This window comes from Pseudopodoces humilis, chromosome 5 (assembly GCF_049639895.1).
Source record: "Pseudopodoces humilis isolate 2021_Gansu_Grassland_sample_001 chromosome 5, ASM4963989v1, whole genome shotgun sequence".
Classification (NCBI taxonomy): domain Eukaryota; kingdom Metazoa; phylum Chordata; class Aves; order Passeriformes; family Paridae; genus Pseudopodoces; species Pseudopodoces humilis.
Genome location: NC_142204.1, coordinates 67,919,496 through 67,939,944, shown reverse-complemented (window position 1 = coordinate 67,939,944; position 20,449 = coordinate 67,919,496). Strand labels below are relative to the sequence as shown.

Sequence of the window (20,449 nt, the reverse complement as noted above, 5' to 3'; positions counted from 1 at the left end):
AATACATTTATATTTAGAAGTTGTATATTATGTTTATCTTTGTTTTGAGAGGACGGTTTTAGCCCTTTTACTACAAGCCTGTCAATAACAATTAAATAGCTATTAAAAATGGCATTTATTGATTTTGTATTTGTTTTTCTTGTTAGTTTTCATCAAATAGTCCACACTCATATGCAGTCTGCTAGTAGTCAGGAGCACAGACTGTCAAAAAATGGTTTCTTACATCTGGTTAAAGCCAGCTTTTTATGTACTGGGGTTATTAGTTTGTCCTTTTCACACAAGTGTTGTGCTGGTTGATCATTATGCCTCTGACTTCTCATACCTTTTGTTTTCAAAAATGATTTGAAAAAGTTTAGAAGGAAAACTTAAAAGCAGAGCAAAAACAATGCTGGCAACTTTTTTGAGTGCCAGAGTTTTAACTGCTTTCTGTTGAAATATTTTCCTGACTTTCCATTCAAATAAGAATTTTTGTGCAAGGTGTTACAGGGAGGGTTGCATCCCTGCAAAATGCAACATAGTAAATGTCTGTGTATGTTCTTCATATACCATACTATTAAAATCAATCTGTTCAGGTTACTTTTCATTCTGAGGAGAGCTGAGAAACACAACCATCAGTTTCTGTCACGTGCCGCACCGCATCAATTAAAAATAAATTAAATTTCAAGCAAAGAACCTAACTTAAAAATCTCAGCAAACAACAACAGAACCTTTTCACTAATGATTTTCAGTCATCAGAAGTGGAGAGAGACTCAGACAGCAGACAGCATGGTCCCAGCATGCTTTTTGCCTTTTTTTTTGTTTGCACAGTAGCTGTCAGTTGCAGCCCTGCAGGTAGTAGAACCCAGTGGGAAGAGGGGCGGGACAGAGCGATGCTGCCTGAACTGACAGCAAATTTAAATTACTGAGCTTTCTTTTGCTTTTTTTCTTTCTTTGAGTGCCCTTTCCTTTTTTTTTTCTCTCTTTTTTTTTTTTTTTTTTGGTATTTTTCTACTCTGCGACAAACTGAAAAGATTCGAGCACACACTAATTTAACAACCCTGCTTCGTCGTCTTCTTTTTTTCCCCCTTCTGCTTCCAGGATAATTAAAAGAGAAACCTGTAAAGGCAACGTTCCTTCAAGCAAGTTGGTGCTGTAACGTGCTGGTAAGATGAATTTAATTTATTTTTTTTTTCCTTTCCTCATCTTTTCTTTTCCTTTTTTGGAGCTGAAAGCTTTTGTATATCTAACGCAGTCATAAGTGTGGTTCCCCTGCTGTGGAGGGTTAGGATGTAATGAAAAGGTGTAACGGCTTGATATGTGACCTTCTCCTATTACTTAAAATGGGTAATAACAGCTTTCGTGTCTGTCCTCATGATGCTTTTCTCTCTATGAATTGACTATTTGCTCAACAGAAGAGATGCTGTGATTGTCGCACTATGACAATGAGGACTTGATTGTTTTTTGGTTACTGTTCCACGCTCCTATCAGAACAGATACTTGAGTTGGGGGGTTTGTGTTTGCGATTTTTTTTTCCCTCTGAAGATTGCCTGAAGCACTGATACGACAGGGGGGTGGAGATGGGGGTGGAGGAGATGGTCTTGGGTATCATCCTGCCTGTTCAGCTGTTTACTAGGTAGGGAAGAGCAGCACTGAAACTTTTCTTAAAAATAAATAAATATTTTTCCGCTTGCATCAAGTGGGGTCAGTGTATCCAGGATTTATTGTTGTCTGATGCTGGATAAAGTTCTTGCTGTTCCTTGCATTTTTCCTCTGGAGAAGGGGGGAAGGGGTATTCCACTCCATACCTTGTCATGCCATTGTAGTAGCTAATTGCAAGAAGCTGACAAACTTTGAGAGGAAACACCAGGCGTTGCTTTTGTGAGGAATGAGTTTGAGGCTGTGGATCACCTCCTATGAATAACAGCCTGCCAGATACAATCAGATCTGTATTATACACGTTACATTCCTGACTTGCAAGTCCCCTGATTTTCAAGGTCTCTTTTCTAGTCTTTTTCTGGTACTAGCACGTTATAATTTTATTTTTTTAGCAAATGAGATGTGGTTTGCATTTGCTTTGTGTTTAAGGTCACAAAACTTATAAGATGATGTGTTTTTCTCAGGCTTTCTGAATGTAGTTCTGCCAAGTATTAAATGCTACGACATCTATTGAAATCAACAGGAAGGCTGAGCTTGTCCTGTATTTAAGAGGAAATTTCTGAGTACTGGCAGGACTGGATCTTATGATTGCTGAACTATCTCTTTTTTCTCAACTGCATTTAATTCTTGTTGCACTTTAGGCTGGATCCTGTAGCTTTTACTGTAGTATTCAGAGTAAATACTATTCTTACACTTAGTTGCTCTTTTGTGGTCATGCTGATGAAAACTTTTTGGATATAGGATGGAGGTTTCAGGAGAAATTGAATGGAGTTAGAAAACCAGTGCGATTTAGTCCTCTATCTCCTTGAAAGCTCTTTTCCTTATTTTTTTTTTTTAAGAGGTATCCTGAAACTAATAATCTGCATATTGATAAATAAGATTTTCCAGACTCAAAGGTCTGCTTTGTCAAATGCATAATGTGATGTCATGAGGGAAGCTGTGCAAGGAGAGTGGAGAAGAGGAGCAGTGGGTTTGAATGCAGAGTCCTTTCCATGTCAGTGGAAAGTGGGAGAGGATGTTCCAGTGCCATATGGAAAATCACATCCTTTCACAGAAACTTTGTTAGGGCAGAGGGTTAGGGGCGCTGCACTTGCAGAAGTTCATCACTCCCTTTTGCAGTCTCAGTTTTAAGCACTGCAGTACTTTTCTGAAGGTTTACTTTGCTTGCACAGAAAATGCTGTTGGCTTGTGAAATGAGGTTGTTGAAGCTCCCACATCTTGCTTTTGCCCTGAAAACTTGCCTTCCCCCACACCAACACCAAGGTCTGCGAGGCCCAGAAAATTAGGCTTTGTCCCTTGTAATCCTAAACTCCCATCCATTTATAACCAGAGAAGAAAAGGGTTGAATTCACTGTTCTTGTTATGGAAATAAGTTTTTATTCACCCAGTATCAACTGACAGTTAGAAGCGTATCTGATGTAATATGAATAAACTGTAGGCTGTTGTCAGTAAATTATGCATTTATAGTCTCACATTCTCCTAGAAACAGTGCTTTTACAATGCTCAAGTGGCCTAATGGGGTGAAACAACTACCAATACTCTCATCTGAGCTTCCTAATCAGCCAAAGTCATGAGAAGTCCATGGTGGTTGGTTCCCACTGTCCATGGTGGGCATCTCAGCCATGGGTGAGGCTGCAGGGAGGAGAGCCTGAGTTTAGCCATGGGTCTGTGGTCACAGAAGTGATGACAAAATTACTGTTATGAGGCAATATGAAAACACAGTACAGCTGAGTTTACATGCTGTTTTGTGGCAAGAATGGATTCCTAAATTCTCAAACTACAAAAAAGCTGATATCTGTACATTTTACTAAAAAAACAACCACCCTATCCCAACCCACCAGTCTACATCCTCTTTGAATGTAGTCTTTAAATAGAGGGCTTTTTTAATTAATCTGTGCACTTAAAATTGCTGTTGGCTTCTAGCAATACTGTCCTCTATTCAGTGCTTGGAAATTTCTAGTTGAATGCAACTGCTTTCATTGTAACAAAAAAAGAAAACCAAGCCAAAAAACTTGCTTTAATTTCCTGTCAGTAACAGAGAAATAAGAAAACACTAGGCTAATAAAAATGATAATCTGAGTTTACAACTGTTAACAAGATTCCTGAATAGAAATGGTGCTATTATGCACAAAGAATTTCTATCATCACTGAAGGGACGTAGTATAAAATTATGAGGTTTATTATTAGGGTCCTGTCAACCAATCAGAAATCAACCCATAATCTTACTTGTGAAATAAGTTTTAGCATCTTCCCTCCCCTCCTACTAATAAAATATTAGAGAAATTGTATAATTAGAAACTTTGATGACATAAATGTGAATTTCCTTTACAGAAAAAAGCTGGCACAATTCTGTATTTCTTCCACATCTCTAATGTTCCACATAAAGTCACTGCAAGTCTGAGTTGCACACAGCAGGTAAAATTAAGGTAAATCACAGACTTGCCATGGGCAATAATGATGGGATTTCATCAGTTGCTTTCTCCTGGGAGAAGCCAGATTCCCAGATTTTTCTCAGAACTCTGAAGAATTACTAAAGAATGTCATAGCACCTCCTTCCCTGAATGAGATTATTTATTAGCAATGTGTGTCTGGTCAGCTCAATTCAAGTGTGATAGAATTTTGGTAAAATTCTTAGATTTTTACCACTGCATATTATTCCACTTCATTCTAGGAGTAAAAGACTCTTAGATTTCTCTTCTAACTGCAAATGATTTATGTCATGGTAAGGGGCTTGCTGTGTTTCCATTTGATTTAACATATTAGTCATGGTCTTCTTTCAGCAAGAGCCATTGTTGCAAGAACACTGTACACAGGCTCAGAGTGACCCCAAGTCTCTCCCCACTACCTGATTGATAACATATTGGGCTACCACTTGCCTAGACACACTTCTACCACAAATCTGGCAGCCAGTCACATATCCTTCATCTCCTTGTGATATGCACGTGGCTCACCGCAGAGTCCTTGGGGTTCCTAACCCAGTGGAGAGTACAGAGAACCCTAAAAATAATCTAAAACTCCTAATGACTCTAATGACTCTCATCACCCCCAAGGCAATAGAGCTCACAGTATTTATCAGATCACTACATAGGAATTAAGAATGTAAATATATATATTTTCTATTAAGGTAAACAGTAAAATAATAGCAAGAAGGAAACAAAGTGAAAAGAGAATTAGAAGCCCAGAGAGCTCATTTCTTGACTATTATTATCATCCCACAAAGCCTTCCTTGGGTTGCTTTGCATGTCCCGTGGCCTGATAACTCAGTTCCTGTGCTCTGAGAGTCCTTGAAGCCACATCTTTCCTATTCACATTGTTAAAGACACATATTGTCATCTTCCTTGGGAATGGTAACAAAGTGGGAGCAAACCTAAAGCTCTGCAGATTTTTTTTTTTTTTTTTTTTTTCCTTCTCAGTCTGGAACCTCCAACTGTCTCTGTGTTAACCACAGAGGTGATTGCTTTCTGTCCATGGCACCAGAAATAGGATTCATCTCATCCAAATTTAGATGCCTATAATGTAGACACCTACATGTGAGTTAGCCACCTGTGGCTCTCATTACAGTCAGAGAAAACAAACAGGTGCTTTTTTAACATCTGTTTTCTTACAATCCCATAGAAAGGCATCATATTCAAAACTCAGACCATTTAACTTTCTCTCCTCCTCAAATTTTCTCAACTGTTGCCTTACTTTAGAAATCTCTTGTAACTACTTCAGGGAGACAGAGGGCTTAAAACTCCAGAAATTGCATACATCGAAAAATTATTGACTTATCAAGCCTCATATACTTGCAGTGGGCTTCAAACAAGGCTGATCCTAGTGAAGTTAGGACTGGATTGCATAGGCACATCCATATATCACTGACATAATGCCACTCATATATATCATTAGTCCTCCAGGGCTGCTGGAGGGAAGCTGCCACAAGTGCATTCCAAGAAATGTGTTTAACGTCTAATTAATCTTGTTCCTCATGGTTAATTTTATTAGGCTGAACTGATATACTGAAAGGAGGTGCTGTGATTGGTTTATTTGTTCCACTTAGTAGACCAGTGGCATTTAAAAGTCATGCTGCAGTGCAATAAAAAATCCCAAACCCAGGAAACTCCCTGAATGTGATGAAGTCTACTTATTTTAGGCACCAGTATTACAAGGAGTCGATGCTCCTGATATAAATTCCCTTATACAGAGAAGACTTTGTGCATTTGAAAGCTTTCAGACTGACACTTTGTCTTCCTAAATTTTTAAAGCTAAAGCTGTGTTAAGAGTGCAAAAATTGTGTTCTGCTGAGCGACCCTCGTCTCCCAAAGGTACCTCACACCTGCAGCCCACCTGGCCATCTGTGGAGGGGCTGTTCGTGTCCTCTTGGCCCTGTGCTGGTCCCATGCAATTGTTTTCATCTCCAAGTCCTTGGTAGGTGGCATGAAGGGCTGTGGGTGATGCTGATGGGTCACAGCCCACCTGAGCAGAGGGTTAAAAGAGTCTGAGGGAGGCAGCATCAAAGCAGCCTTGCTTGCAAGGTCTAGCAGAAATTATACCCAAGGACGAGCATAACCAGCATCAGTCAGGTTTATATTGAAGGAAAATCTGGTTAATTTCCAAGGAAAATGTGTCAGGACGTAAATATATATTAATATGTATATTAGAGCATGGTGTTAATAATGCCAAGGTTGTGGGTTCAATCCCTTTATGAACCATAAACTTATGAGTTGGACTTGATCTTTGTGTGTCCCTTCCAACCCAGAGTATTCTGTGATTCTGTGATATTGTGATATAAACACATAGTAAGGCTGTTGGACACATAAAACCCCACTAGACAGGTGAGATATTCACCAACAGGAACACATGCTACCACCATGCAAACATGGTCCCCTTTTAGGATTCATTCCATTCCTCTCTCCACTTAGGTAACCTTCAGCACCTTAAAGATTAAATGTAGGTTTGTTTTAAATCAGAGAAACTGGATTTTGCCATTCATTTAAGCATAAAAGTGTTGATTGTTCACTCATTTGTTGATCCACTTCTCAATACGGTGGTATTCAGTCAAGGTAGGTTGGGCTTGATGAGCATGGAGATGTTTTCCAGCCTTAATGATCCTATGATCATCACACATGATTGAAGTAGCTCTATTCTGAACCTGAGCTCTGAAATATTTTGCAGAAATAATCTTTATTCAGACAGAGGGAGTGGCCAGATTTTGAAGCCAGCAGAAAAGGTGTTACGATGCACTTGGACTGCTCACATAATAACTGCTCTGAACACAGGACTGGGTCTCTTATACATTTGCTGTTTCCCATTGATTAATGTATAAACTCTGTACCAGCCACTAACACAGTGAGCAGTTCAGAAAGGCCCATGGACTGCACTTTGGATAACAAGAGACAGAAGTGTCGATTAATAGTGGCTCTTAATCAATCTGATGCAGTCGATGTTTTCCATAGGCACTCCATTAACAAGCAGCTCCCGGCTCTACCAACACCTTTCTTTTCCTGCACTTTAAGTCCCTGAATTATGAAGGACATGTGCATACTAAATGAAGCTTTTGCACTCAAGAGCAAAGGCTGCCTATCCAGTGTCACAAAGAGAGACCACATTCACAGGACATTAAAGGCTGGGTACTCTTGCTGAACAGGTTTACACATTTAAGTCCTTGATCCTGCAAGGACTTACACACATGCTTAACCTTACACACTGAGAATGAAATCCTAGGCCTCTCAAAATCAATGACAAAAGTCCACTGACTTCAAAGGGCCACTCTCTGAATAGCCTTTTTGGTTTCAGTGCAGCCACACAGCGTGCAGAAGCGTGTGAGCTGATCTCCCCAACCCTGCGTGCTTGTGTGAAGTCTTAAGAGACTGAGTGAGCTGCTAAGTGTCTTTCAGAGCACTTCTGTCTCACAACAAACTATAGGCATTCAAAGATGTTTTCTTGTTTGATCTGTGCTCTTTACGAGTTTTGCCCAAACCCTGTGGTAAAATCTGCTGAAGAACTCTGTGAGCAATCCATAATGCAATACCCTCCCTGGCTAGTATTGCATTCTGAGCAGTTTCTTTTCTCTACTTTCCAAGAGATCCATCCCCTGGAGTGAGGTGATTATGCTGGAATCACATCTTTCTTTTTTAAAGAAAAAAAATCCATAGCTCACATGATTTTATAGGAAATCTGGGAAATATCTGCTGAAATAACTTCCAGGTTAGAAAAAAAAATAATGTATGAATTTGTGCAAGATTCAACTGCTGCTTTCCATTTGCTTTCTGCTGGTAATTGAGATACCTTCTTGCAAAATCTAACATCCATCTCAGAAACTTAGTCCTGGGTCTGTCTCAGTGTATAAAACTCTCCTCTGGCACTGGTATCCCTCAGACTCACTGTGCGATGCTGAGGAGTTGGGAGAAATGTTCAGGAGAACGGAAAGTGGCATTAGCCCCATTTTTCAGCACAGATCCCTTTCCAAAGCAGGTCAAGTCAATGGTCCAGTGATGCTGCACAGGCCCTCTGGTTCTGGGAGTGGTAAATTATGCTCCCAACCCTCACAGTGGCTGAGATGCTGGAGCTGGGGGGGTCTTGGGCTGCCCTGAGCAGTTCCAAGGTGTCTCAGCTCCAATAACAGAGCTCATGCTGCACAATGCAGATCCTGTGAGTGACACAGCTGCACTGGTGGGCAGATGCACCACTGCACCCTGCACGGGCTTGGGACTAGGGAGGTTTTGGCTATCATCTCCCTAAGCCTGCATAAACATTTGTGAAGACAATATGTGTACTGTAACAGGGAACAAGGGTTTGGAAAAGATATTTCTAAAGTTTTGCATCCCAGCTATGCTTTAGGATAAGCCTGTGTTAGCATTTGTGTAAGCCAAATTACCTCTTCTCACCTAAATTGGTGGCAGTCATTTGAGAAGGAGAGTAGGCTGTGAGCTCAGTGAAGCTATTTTTTTTCTCCTTTAGCATTTCCCTCTGACACGTTTCATTGCTCTAGCAGCAAAAAAAGAAAAATCCCCAGACTTCACTCTTTTTTGGCTTTTACTGTAAAGGTATTTTAATTTTATCTTCATCATGCTCCTGTACTAATGGGCTTTACACATTTCCAGCAAAGTCCTGTGTGAAATTCTTAACCACAGAGATTACAGAAATTTACTGCTTCACTGGTGTGGTCAAGTTGCCACAAAATTGCATTTGTTAATGTAGCTGTGAAAACACATGGCACCTGCCATCTCTGAGCATAAGGATTTTAAATATGGCTTGGAAGAATTTAAGAATGCCTATAAAATGGGGCTTGGCAGTGTCAGTTTAGCTTTAGGAAGGAGACTGTGCTATAAAATACTCAGCCATAATTGGACACAAGTGACAGCTTTACTTAACTGGTGTTCACAAATGAACAAGCAATGAAAATGTTCTGCCTTTCTCACCCCAGAAGAATGACCATGGCAGATGTTAATACTGTTGAGAACAGCTTTGTTGTAGCTACAGGTGAGACAAATGGAGGATTTATGAGTCTGGGGATTCAGGGAAGGGGAGGAAGGATGAAAGTCCAGTGTTGTTCCAAAGAAATGCAATGTCCATTCACAGACACATTGCATGGCACACACAGTGCACTAAAGCAGAGGTTATTCTGTGTCCATGAATTCATGAGCATGCCTGATTTTTGGTTTGTTTTTAAGTACCTAATACCCAGAATCACAAACTGAACATGATTCTGCTGTTTATTTCCTTATGCTCTATCCTGTACCCATTTAAGTTGATGGCAAATCTCTAACTTAATTGATAATACGATGTAATCAATGGCTCAGAGTCTGGGAACTCAGTGACCTGTGAAAGTGTAAACAAGAGACAATGTTGTTTCTCTGATGAAAGTCCTGAGACAAGGCTTGGCCCAGCATCTGCTGAATCCTTTCTGTTCATTTTAATGAGCTTACAAATGGTCCCTAACATAATGTGCATTCAATAGAAATCAGCATTGGTTTTTCAGGCACTGATCCAGTAAAGCCCTTAATTATATGCTTAAGATTATGGTATGGGAATAGTCCCATAGAAGCCACTGCAACCACAGAAATGTTTTAAGCTCAGCAAGTAAGAAAATGTTTTGTTGCTGGAATATCATCACATTTTTTCCAGTCAGTTGCCTCTGCCAAGAAAACTACCAAATACAATTTCTAGAAATCAAACACCATGAGATGGCATAAATGCAGTGATATTCAGATTTTTACCCTTTTTATTTTTTTAATATTCCTTTACGTCCAGATATAGCAAAGCACTTAACTGCAGTTGTGACATGAATAGAAGTACTTGCATCTTGAAACTCAAAGCTCCCTCCCCTTTTAGATTCAGGGTACTCTCACACATGGTGCTTCTCTCTGCTGTCAGTCCCATTTCTAGGTAGGATGATGTTTTTAAATTTATAAAAAGTAATGCTGCAGTATAAGTAGGAAAATGTTCTTCCCTGTATTTAAAGCAAGTTCTGGTGGTTTATCCCAAACTCTTTAACCAGGTGCTTTTTTAGAAGAGCTGCTTAAATGCAGTTTAAGCTTTTGTGCCATGTGGAGCACATGGCACATATTGTTTGACTGCTTCACTTCAGCTCATCCTAGCTCACTAGAGGGGACTGCATTTCTGCATCCTCTTGTTTTCATGAAACCTCTTGATAATCAGGATTTTTTCAGGTAATGCTGTTTACCGTAAACACAGCCTGTGGTGTTTCCAAAACTTTCCTGCTGTCAGAAGCATGAGGGACAAATTGAAAATATTGGTTTGGGGGAATGTAATCTTTTCAGCACAGGCTCTGGTCAGTGTGGCTGTATGCAGTGCAAGTGCCCAATTGCAATGATGTCCAGGCACAGGGCCAAATGCTAAAACTGGCCCCAGAGTGAATATACTCACACTCTGTGAGAGAAGCAGTAAAGTATTCTTGTTTTCTGGCCAGCAACATGACTTCCCAGGAGGAAAACTTTTGCCAGGAGTATGAATAAACTGCATTGAGGCAATGCCTTATGGCAACTGCTGCATCAGGGACTGCTAAGCAACTCATAAATAAGCAGTCCCTGCTGCCCCCCAATTCCAGTATCCAGCTTCAGAAGGTACTTATGTAGGTCCAAGTATAAAGGCTTGCACAGTGGCCTCAGTGGGCTCTGAGAAGTGCCAAAGCAGAGGTGGCTACTTTCCATCCCCTGCTCCTTTGACTGGCCATAATTTTTCTGGCAGGCACAAATATGCAGAGCCTAGAAGGATTTGGCTTCAATTCTTCAGCTCATATTCATCATGTGGGTAGCTCCAGTGAAGTTATGAAGCCAGGAGCTCCTGTTATGGTAGGATAAAGGCTCCACCACAGCTGAAATCTTTATTAGTAAATTAATTATGAATAAACAGAGGAAAAATAGGCACACTTTAATAAACACAGCAACTATCTTGTTTTGGGCACACAAGCCACAACAGAACTACATTATAATGCAGGGGGTTTTACATTCATGCTCATTTTCAGTTTTCTTGAGAACAACTTCAGTTCCACTCACATAAGCATGCCAAACCTTCTGCTGATATAAATCAGTGATTCCTTGACGCCTGCTGAGCATCTGCCCCAGAATGACAAATAATAGCCTCTAGAGCCCCACTAATCTTTAAGGATGATAGAAGCTACTGATCCAACATGTACAGCTTTTTAACACCATACAGACAAAAAAAAATTCAGGCAGGAATTCCTACACTAGGGATAACCATGTTCCATAAGGATGTAGTAGAGGTTAACTGCATTCTTGCAGCAAAGCACCCTGTTTTGGTTTAAAAGGTTTAAAACCTGCTTACAAGGATCCAAAGTTTCAAAGTTTTGTGCAGACAGGTAGTAACAGATATAATAAAGAATATGAGCATTTAGACATCTATAATGTTCTATTCTGTGCCTCCCCATTTCTAGCTGCTGACATACAATGATCCAGCTGCTGCTTTTTTGCAGCAGAATCGAGAACTCTGATTTCAAATAAGCCAATAAAGTGATTTTCTGGAAGGCAATACTCTGTCCTTGTACTCCTTTTCTTCAGCTACATATTTTTTGCCTTTCAGGACATTTCCTAATTTACTGCACAGATACCTTCTTTTGCGAAAGATAAAAATATCATCAGTTGATGTGTTTATCTGAGAAAAGTCTGTATCATTTAGGCAAGGATAATCAACCCCTTCTGTATATGAAGACAATCTGAGCACCATAAGCCAGGAAAACATTGTCATAGTTTAAATTTCTTCATGTTCTTCTCTCTCATCAGTATAAGAATATAATTTTGAGATGTAGCTACTTATCTTTGGTTGAATACAAGAGTGAGCATACAGAAGCCATTCTTTTTTCTGGTATTTCCAGTCAGCTTCATATCTCAATTTATTAAAAACCTCTGGGAAGTCCTTCCCAGGAGGTGTGATTCACAAATTGTATGAGTTAGTCTTCAAAGATTTTATTAAAATAAAAATGTAAGTCTATGACCCTTACTAGTGGTTTGTCTTATATAAATGCATTTCTCTGATTGACTCTCATAAAATACATTAGGACAGAATAAATGACATTGAAGCAGGACAGGAAACACTTCAAAAGGAACAATTTTCACATGCTGCAAAACTAGTTTGGGGACCATCTTGAAAGATCCTCCATGCCTTCACTTTTCTTTATGCAGCTTTATTCATTGTCTTAAAATTAATTTTCCAGAGCGAGAAAACTTGTTCTTGGGAAGGTGATAAAATTGGTTTTGAAAGTCCTGGTGATAGCAGTGGTTCATGTTGCTGTTGGTGAATATGTCGTGAACAAGTCTCTAGGGTTCTGTCAGTCCTAGCAGGAAAACAGCCAAGGACCACTCTGTAGCCCCAAGTTTTGGGCTGGTGCAGCTCGTGTCCATCTGCACACACTCCTCCAGCCCCAGGCAGAACTGCCAGCATCCAACCTGCCTGGGGTACCTGCTGTCCCCCAGCCCAAAACCTGGAATGCTTTAGAGAGTGACATTTGGCACAACCCAAAGCTCTGCAGGGGAGCAGGCTTTTGACTAAAGGTCTATGAATGGTCAGGAGATTGTCCTTAGGCCATGTTCCTGGTCTGGATCTTTATATCAGAGTAGACATAACTAGTAGAAACACATATCAAAGGGAAAGTGCTCCCCAGAATACTCACAGGCTCTGATTTGAACTTCAGCCAGGTTCAATTTCAGACTTTACCCACCCTGTTAGAGGGGCTCCTGAAAATAAGAGGTGGGAATTGCTGGCAGGTGTCTGTACAGATTAAGTCAGATACTTTCAAGGACAAAAGCATATCCTAAACTGCATAATAAAAGCTCAGTGTGTTGATATAGCTAAAGAGCATCCCTGAACCAGAAATTTTGGGAAGATGGGAAAGTACTGTAAGCTTGGTTTGCTCTTACAGCCTGCTGTGGTATGTATTAAGTTCCACTGATGGACACAGGACAGTGGCTTGGACAAACACCTGATCCAACATGGTGCAGAATCCTCCTGCTACATGAAAGAGTGTGGGCTGAGGCAAGAATTATGCCTTCCTTAGAGGAAAGGCTAAAGGCTAAAGGTTGGTACAGAGCTATTGAGAATGGATAAAGGCTGCTAGAGTGGAGCTGGCTTTCAGACCAAGCACGTCCATCCAAATAAGCACTCCAGGTACTCATCAATATGTCCTTGTCCAGGAGCAAACTGGATTCTGAACAAGCATCCAAAGATATAAAAGTGTAAATATACTGATGCTGTCCTTTTGTTAAAGTCCAAAAGGGAGTGAGGGACTGGGGATTGTGTTATTCTCACTTTAAATGTTAGTTTTGATAATTTTTTCTAAACGAGTCTTTATGTTTCATTGCTTCCTGTATTTCCCAAAATTATTATTATTTAAATTAAATTACAGATCTTTCTTAGCTGTCTCTGAAACAATAATAGCAAAAGCTTTGTTACATGTACAGGAACTCCAAATTAGGTGAAATTTGCTTCTGGCAATGGAGTAGTGGCACCATGCAGACATATGTACTAATAATGTTACTTCTTTTAGTGTGTGTTGTGCAAGCAGCTATCACAGAGTATGTTCCAAACCTCATTTTATTAAATGAACAATACAGACCACCAGTAATTGTTATATCAGTGGGAAAAAAACCACAAAATATGCATATGATATGATGATGTGAAAATGCACATAGAGGAGCATACCAATATGCTTTCCTTCTGCAGGGTTTTGGCAGGCTTTCCAAAATGTCCTGTCCAGTTTAGAATTAGCAGGGTCAGAGGAGATGTCCCAAAATTTAGGATAATTTGGATTTATCAATACCAGACTCCTCTGGGGTGAGATAAGTTCTCTTTTCACAGGATAGATAAGTCTTCTCAGAATATTTCCCCAGACAGATTCTCTTCTGCACATCCCTTTGCCAACTGGAACCTTTTGATCTCAACATCTTCAGTGCCAAATTCTTTAATGGTGTAAATGAGTGAAACTCCACCTAAGGCAGTGGAGCAGATCCCATTTGCACCTGCAGAGAACTTGGATTTGATTTTGTAGCCAAGGAGAGATTAAAACCATTGGTTCTAGTAGATTTGTTAGCCTGTAAAAATGCTCCTCATCTCTGGTTGCAGATAGCTCTGTTATCCAGTCCAAATGTGAGAAGGAAAAGCAGCAGAAAATGCCTTTGAGGGCCTGAATCCTGGAAAGGGAGGGTGATACACTGGAGGGTTTAAGAGGATTTTGTGATCTCTGTCTTATGATCAAGGATACATTACCATCATTTTGATTCTGGTAGCTTCACTTGCTCCCTGTGCAGCTTTTTTCCAGATCTCCTAATGTGAACCACTTATTCCAGATTGCTCTTTGAAGAAGGCATCCATTGATACATCAGAGATTAAATGAGTCACTCATGATGGATTGTGGTTCATGGCTTTATATACAACAGAAAATTATGCATTTTACACTACCTTGTAAAATAACCATTTATCTGGGTAAACATATTGACTCCTTCTGGGTTCATATGAAAACTATCCCGGGCTGTGAATCTTAATTTAGCAAGCTCTTGACAGGCAGGAAAAAAGACAGCTAACAATGATGGAGAAGAATCAGTTACTTAAATGTCAATAGAGGAAGGCTAAAAAATGAGCTCAAAGTAACAGAACAATTTGTTCTCCAGTGCCCAGCCAGAGATACAGACTTGGCACTTCTACCACCTTTTCCCCCCCTTTCAAAAAAATAAGAACAAGACAATAAAAGGTTTAGAACTTTTGGCAGTTGTTGCAGTTGTATCAGTTGTATGCTGCTATGATGTCAATTCCAACATGAAAACAGCACATGCTGGACAAAGAAATGAGGCCAAATGGTTAGAACAAAGGGAAATGGTTGAGTATCATTTTCCAGAAATTCTACCTCTTATTTTTCTACATGAATTGTAGGAACCAAATCAAAGTATCTCTTTTCCAAGCACCACAGTTTGCACATCTGTAATAAGGAAATTATTCTTCTGATCCAGATTCTCCCCAGGGCCTTTCCATGTGGGTCACTGTAATATTTGAACATCTGACACTGGTAAAATTGGATCAGCATAAATGTGCACAGATTCTTCTTCTGAGTTGAAAGCATAGAAGGCATAAGAACTGTGAAAGAACGCAGTTTAAGAATGGAAGTAAAATGGCCTCATCCCAGGTCCTTTGGGAAGCTCTGTATTTGTCTGTCTAGTGGAACAGGAATACAGGTCAGCACTTGCTCAGCTTTCAAAAAACAGCAGGTTAAATTTTCAAACAACAGGTTAAATTTTCTAGTATCTGACCATTCCTGCTTGTTAGCTCAGATTGCATTTAATTGGTGCACCTGCCTGATTTTTGGCCTCTCCACATCCTTTGCCTGATAAGTATTTACACCCCTCTCACTTGCAAAAGGGTCCAAGGTGCTGAGTGCATCATTGATTTCAGCCAGCTTTGGATCAGACCTGTAATCACTGCAAGCTTCTGACTTGCTGGCTCTAAGTATCCCGGATGGATCATCTCAGAGACAAAGCAGACTATCAGAGCCAAGTATTATCGTATATATTTCAGCTTTCCCAAAGGTTTACTCTCAAAAAAATCCATTGTCCTATATGTAATATAGAATAATTCACCGTGGAGCAAAATACCGTATCATGATACAGATCTGGGCAGTGATTGAAATAATAACAGACTGTTTAATTGCTAAATTACAGTAGTGATATTATGAAATAACATATTATATCCGCATTTCTAATAAATTAATCCATCATGATTAAAGGTCTCCCAATGAATACCAAATGAATTAATACATGATTGGCCTTTATAAGTAAAAGCCTTTAAAATTATGCAGTTTTCTGCAAGCAGCTAGCAGCCCACAGAATATAGTGGCAAAGAGAAAATCTGTCACAAGAAAACTTTTCTACATTTCACGCAGAACACCTTTTCTTTCAGAACATTTTTGCATGGAACTCGTTACCAATTATGACAGATAGCTTTTTAACAGGAGACAATATGCCCATAATCTCACAATGTTTGGGGGAGAGGGGAAAATTACCACAATATGACTAATTTTATGAAAGACATCTGTCATTTTCTACTGTTGTAATACAAGCTGTTTAGTAAGTAAATTTAATTAACCAGATTTCTCACTTTAAAAAGAGGAAAAGAAGACTTTTACAGCATGCCAGGAGCATATCCCTTGAATATAGTTTGTTTAATGCACCCAATTAGACTGAATCATCAAATTTTCTGAACCTTAAATATCTCAAATTAATTTTTTCCACACTGTTTTTCTATGTACCATTTTGCAGTCATTTGTACTGTGTAGTGGATGTTGTTTATTGTTGATATTCCTTTTTTAAAGTTTCTGCTTAAAGCCAGAGCTTCCTGGTGCTTGGTGTTGCACATAAAGAAAGAAATCTCTGCCTAAACAGGTCCCATTGAAAAAGAGTGACATACAAAGAGTGAGAAGTGAGAAAGGCAGGGAGAGCAGGTGTATCTGTCCCAGGTCATAAATAATTCAGTGAAACATCTGAGTCTTGGTCTGGTGTCATCTCAAATACTAGACCACACTATAAAAGGATATAATTGTGAGTCAATGGCAAGCTCCTGCATAGGGGTGTGAAATTTCCTCTGTTACTCAAATAATTGCAGACCTGAAAGGTTGGCCCTTTTTAAAAAAAGGATATGGTTCATTTTTGCAGAGTCCTGATTGTACATCCTTTAGACAACTTATACCATAAAGAAAGAAGTTCTGTAAAGGTGGGTTGTTGGGGTTTTTTGTAATATATGAAAGATTATGTTATAACACTGTTCCCCATGAATGCTGCCACCATTTATGTAGAGTTTTCCAATGGCCAGAAAAAAACCCAACCAAACAAGTGAAAACTTATTTATGGGTATCAACAGGAATCTGGGGTAGTTTCACTGACTTCATTTTAAGCTACCTAAGATCAAAACCTGACTAGAAATCTCAAATCAACCTCAGTAAAAACAAATATTCACATAATATTAAATGAGCTGATTGCAACTTAATATAATGTGTTTTCCATTTGCTTAAACTACTCTTAAGAATACTTAGGTTAATAGAAGATCACCTTCTAAACAAAACTCTTGGTGAATTTCTGATGTTAGTGCACCTTCTGAATTCTGTTCTTAAATACGGCACCATCCAAAAATTAATATCTTCTCCTTTTGTACACAAGGGAAGGCTTCATCTCTATTCAGAAAAAAAAAAAAAATAAATTAATGCAAAGAATACCCACTACCTGGTTGTGTGTTGAACTATACAGAATTTCACTGAAGAATGAAAGCATCTTCTTTTTATCTTTTTTTTTTTTTAATTTGATTCAATTTAGAAACATTTACAGAGGTTATGTGTGGAGAGCACAGCATTAATTTTGGCAAGCCTTTGTTACTCTAACAGATTTAGGAAGTTAATTGTACATAATATATGTCTGGTATTTAGAGAGCATCATTCACTTAGTAGCATGAATAGAGTTACTAAATGTGGGAATAAGTCAGTCCAGCAGATAATAGATTGCTTACTGGGGTGGAATAATCATGCAGAGAAGTGGATAAGGAAAACTGAAGGGCTTTGGTTATCCTTATGTACATGCACACATTGTAAATCTTCCAGAATATCTGCAAGCTTAAACACTGCATCCAGTCCTTTAGACCAAGGTTTTCCTCCAACCTGAGGGATGAGTTGACAACTCCAGTAAATTCCCCCCCCCTCTCCTGCACAGGGCCTTTGGATGAGTTCGGGTGGAGAAAGGTCATAGAGGTGGTAGAAAAGTACCAGGCTGAGAGCTGAAATGTGAATTTAAGCATATCTTTATTTTCTTTTTTTGTTTGGTTGGGTTTATTTATTATTTTTGTTTTTTGTTTGTTTGTTTGTTTGTTTGTCACAGACTTGCTCTGCCCCATTTATCAAGGCTGTATTCAGGCAACATGAAGTGTCCATGTCTGGTCAGAGGAGAAAGTTGGTTTTAGTGATGCTTCATACAGGGGCTGGTTATAGCAACCAGGTGAAAAATATAAATCCAAAGACTTGTTTGTAACCCAGGCCACTTGAATACAGCTTTCAGATTCTCTTTGCTTTAATTGCCTTTCTAAAGGTCTAGCACAGATTAAAGCAAACACAGTTTAGTATTAGAGGACATATGGTTATCTATATTCATATCTGTGCTATACAGAGAGAAGAAATACATGGTTCAGCATGTGAAGCATGCAGACATGAAACAAACCCACCCCTGAGGGGTCAGCAGCAGAAAAGGTGTTAGAAGCTTGAGGGAATTTTATGTGAGCACAGGCAACACGATAACTTCTGAGACAGAACAGCTTTTAAGTGAGCACAGGCAATCCTGCAATTAATGGAGACATATCTACTCAGTATTACAGTACAGCCAACCTGCATCCTTGGCTTATTAATTTCTCCCACTAGTACAAGTAGGTTGACGTCTTCTAAATTAAAAACAGTTCCGCCTTAGGAAGAATTGCCAAAGAATTTGTACATTAGAAGTCTCAGGAGATGAAACTCTTGCATGCAGCCTTCGCTGGGGAAGAGTACAAGCTTATCCTTCAGGAAGTGTCATCTGCCAGTTATGACAGCTACACATTTGTATTCATTTATGAATTCACCATTTACAACTGTGGCTATTTAACACAACAATTCCCTGGAAAATCTTTGGACTCTGTGTTTGCATAATAAGAAAAAACTTTCAAGAACAGCTCATCTCCTTCTGCCTTTTCTACTATTCCTGTTTTGTACCCAATGAATTTTACACAAGAATAATTTAGGACAGCATTTGGCAGGGTTGTTCTGGTCTCTGTGCACGTAGGAGGCTTGTGAATCTCTTGCAATCTTGCTACAGGGGACAACATTTCTAACAGGGTGTATTCAGGAGAGTTGATTTTGTTATTCTGTGGAGTGAAAGTGTAGTCTGTCACCCGGGCAGATACGACTGTTAACTGGAACAGGGCTCCAGGTACTGAAGCTCTGTTTCTGATTCAGCTAGAGATGTTCTGAGTGACCCTAAATAAATCACTTCATCTAGCTGGTTCTTTATCTTTGTATAACATCAAAATGCAGCTATGATTTCTTCTTCTCCCAGGCACGCTGTGGGAATGCAGTGATGAGGTGCTTAGAGAGATGTGTCTGCTCTCCTCTGTATTTGGGCTATAATTGCAATGCTGCCTGAAGTTCAAGCACATGAGATTCCACCTGGGCTGTCAGCTCTACCTCTTATGGGAGCTTTCCCTTTGACAGCTGAGGTGGTGGTGGCCATCTGTGAAGTTACCTCATGGACTTCAGAGCAAGAGATCAAGAATGAAAAATCAGTGAATCTATCCCTCCCAAGACATCAATGTGAAAATTAAGTACAAAACTTACCAGTGAGAGAGAAGCAAAAAAGAAACATTAATTTTGTACAATTTTAGTTGATTTCAACAGTGTATTTAAATAGCTGTACTCTCAGGAGTTGATCCTTAAGTCTAATTTTTTTTCCTTTCTTGGACTCTTTGTTCATTAATGGTGGTGAGGTGTTGCCAGAGGAGAAGAGGATATCAGATGGGAGAGGTGTAGGTATTTTTTAAGTTGGGTATTGACCTCTGGGAGGTACAGGGAAGCAAATGAAAGAGATCTGTTGGCAGGCTTGTGTCACAGAGAAGGTGAAGCAACACGCTGCTTAGTGCGTATGTAATAATGGGAGATTTATGAGTAGGGGAGCAGGTTATAAGAATAGACCACATTAATCTTCTGCTTCAAACTCTTCTCATTAATCTCCCAGTAACAAACTGAAATGGTCAAAAATGTAGACTATTCCTTTAGTCTGATTTTGCCATGATTTTACAAAGTCCTTAAAGAGATTCCCAGCAAAAAGATTCTCCTCTTCTGTTTCTTTCATCTTCCCATATTATCCTAGAGAGAATGCAGAAAATTTCTATCCAAGATGTAGGTTTGCAAAAACATGTCTCATCCCCATTTCTTTTCACTTCTAGATGTAAGTCAGTGTCCATCCATTTCTTCATTCCCTTCTCTATTGCTAATGAGAAGGAAGATTACCTTGCGACTGCTTTTTGCTGATTAGCCTGAGCCTGAGCTCTTTGAGTAGATAAATTTGCTTTCAGAAAATTCAAATAAAGCCAGATACCTGAATAAGCTTTAATAGCAAAATTAAAAGCAAAACAACAAACAACCAACAACAACAAAAACTGACAAGATAAGATTTTCCTTTAAAAACCATGTGAAGCAAAAATAAGCAAAAAAAGCCAAATTTCATCTGAATCCACTGGAAAGTCTGTCTACTACAAGTGTTGCAGGAGTGAGGAATGCTGCTGAAACTATCCAGATAACTTGGCAGTA

General features: G+C 39.4%; 1 protein-coding gene across 1 annotated transcript in view; it reads left to right on the top strand.

Moving 5' to 3' along the window:
- Positions 1-1,085: 1,085 nt before the first annotated feature.
- Positions 1,086-20,449, top strand: part of CELF2 (CUGBP Elav-like family member 2) — a 541,755-nt gene continuing 522,391 nt past the window's right edge. Inside the window, exon 1 of the mRNA XM_088055373.1 lies at positions 1,086-1,142. The gene's annotated coding sequence lies outside the window, so the exon portion shown is untranslated. The remainder of the gene's footprint in view (positions 1,143-20,449) is intronic.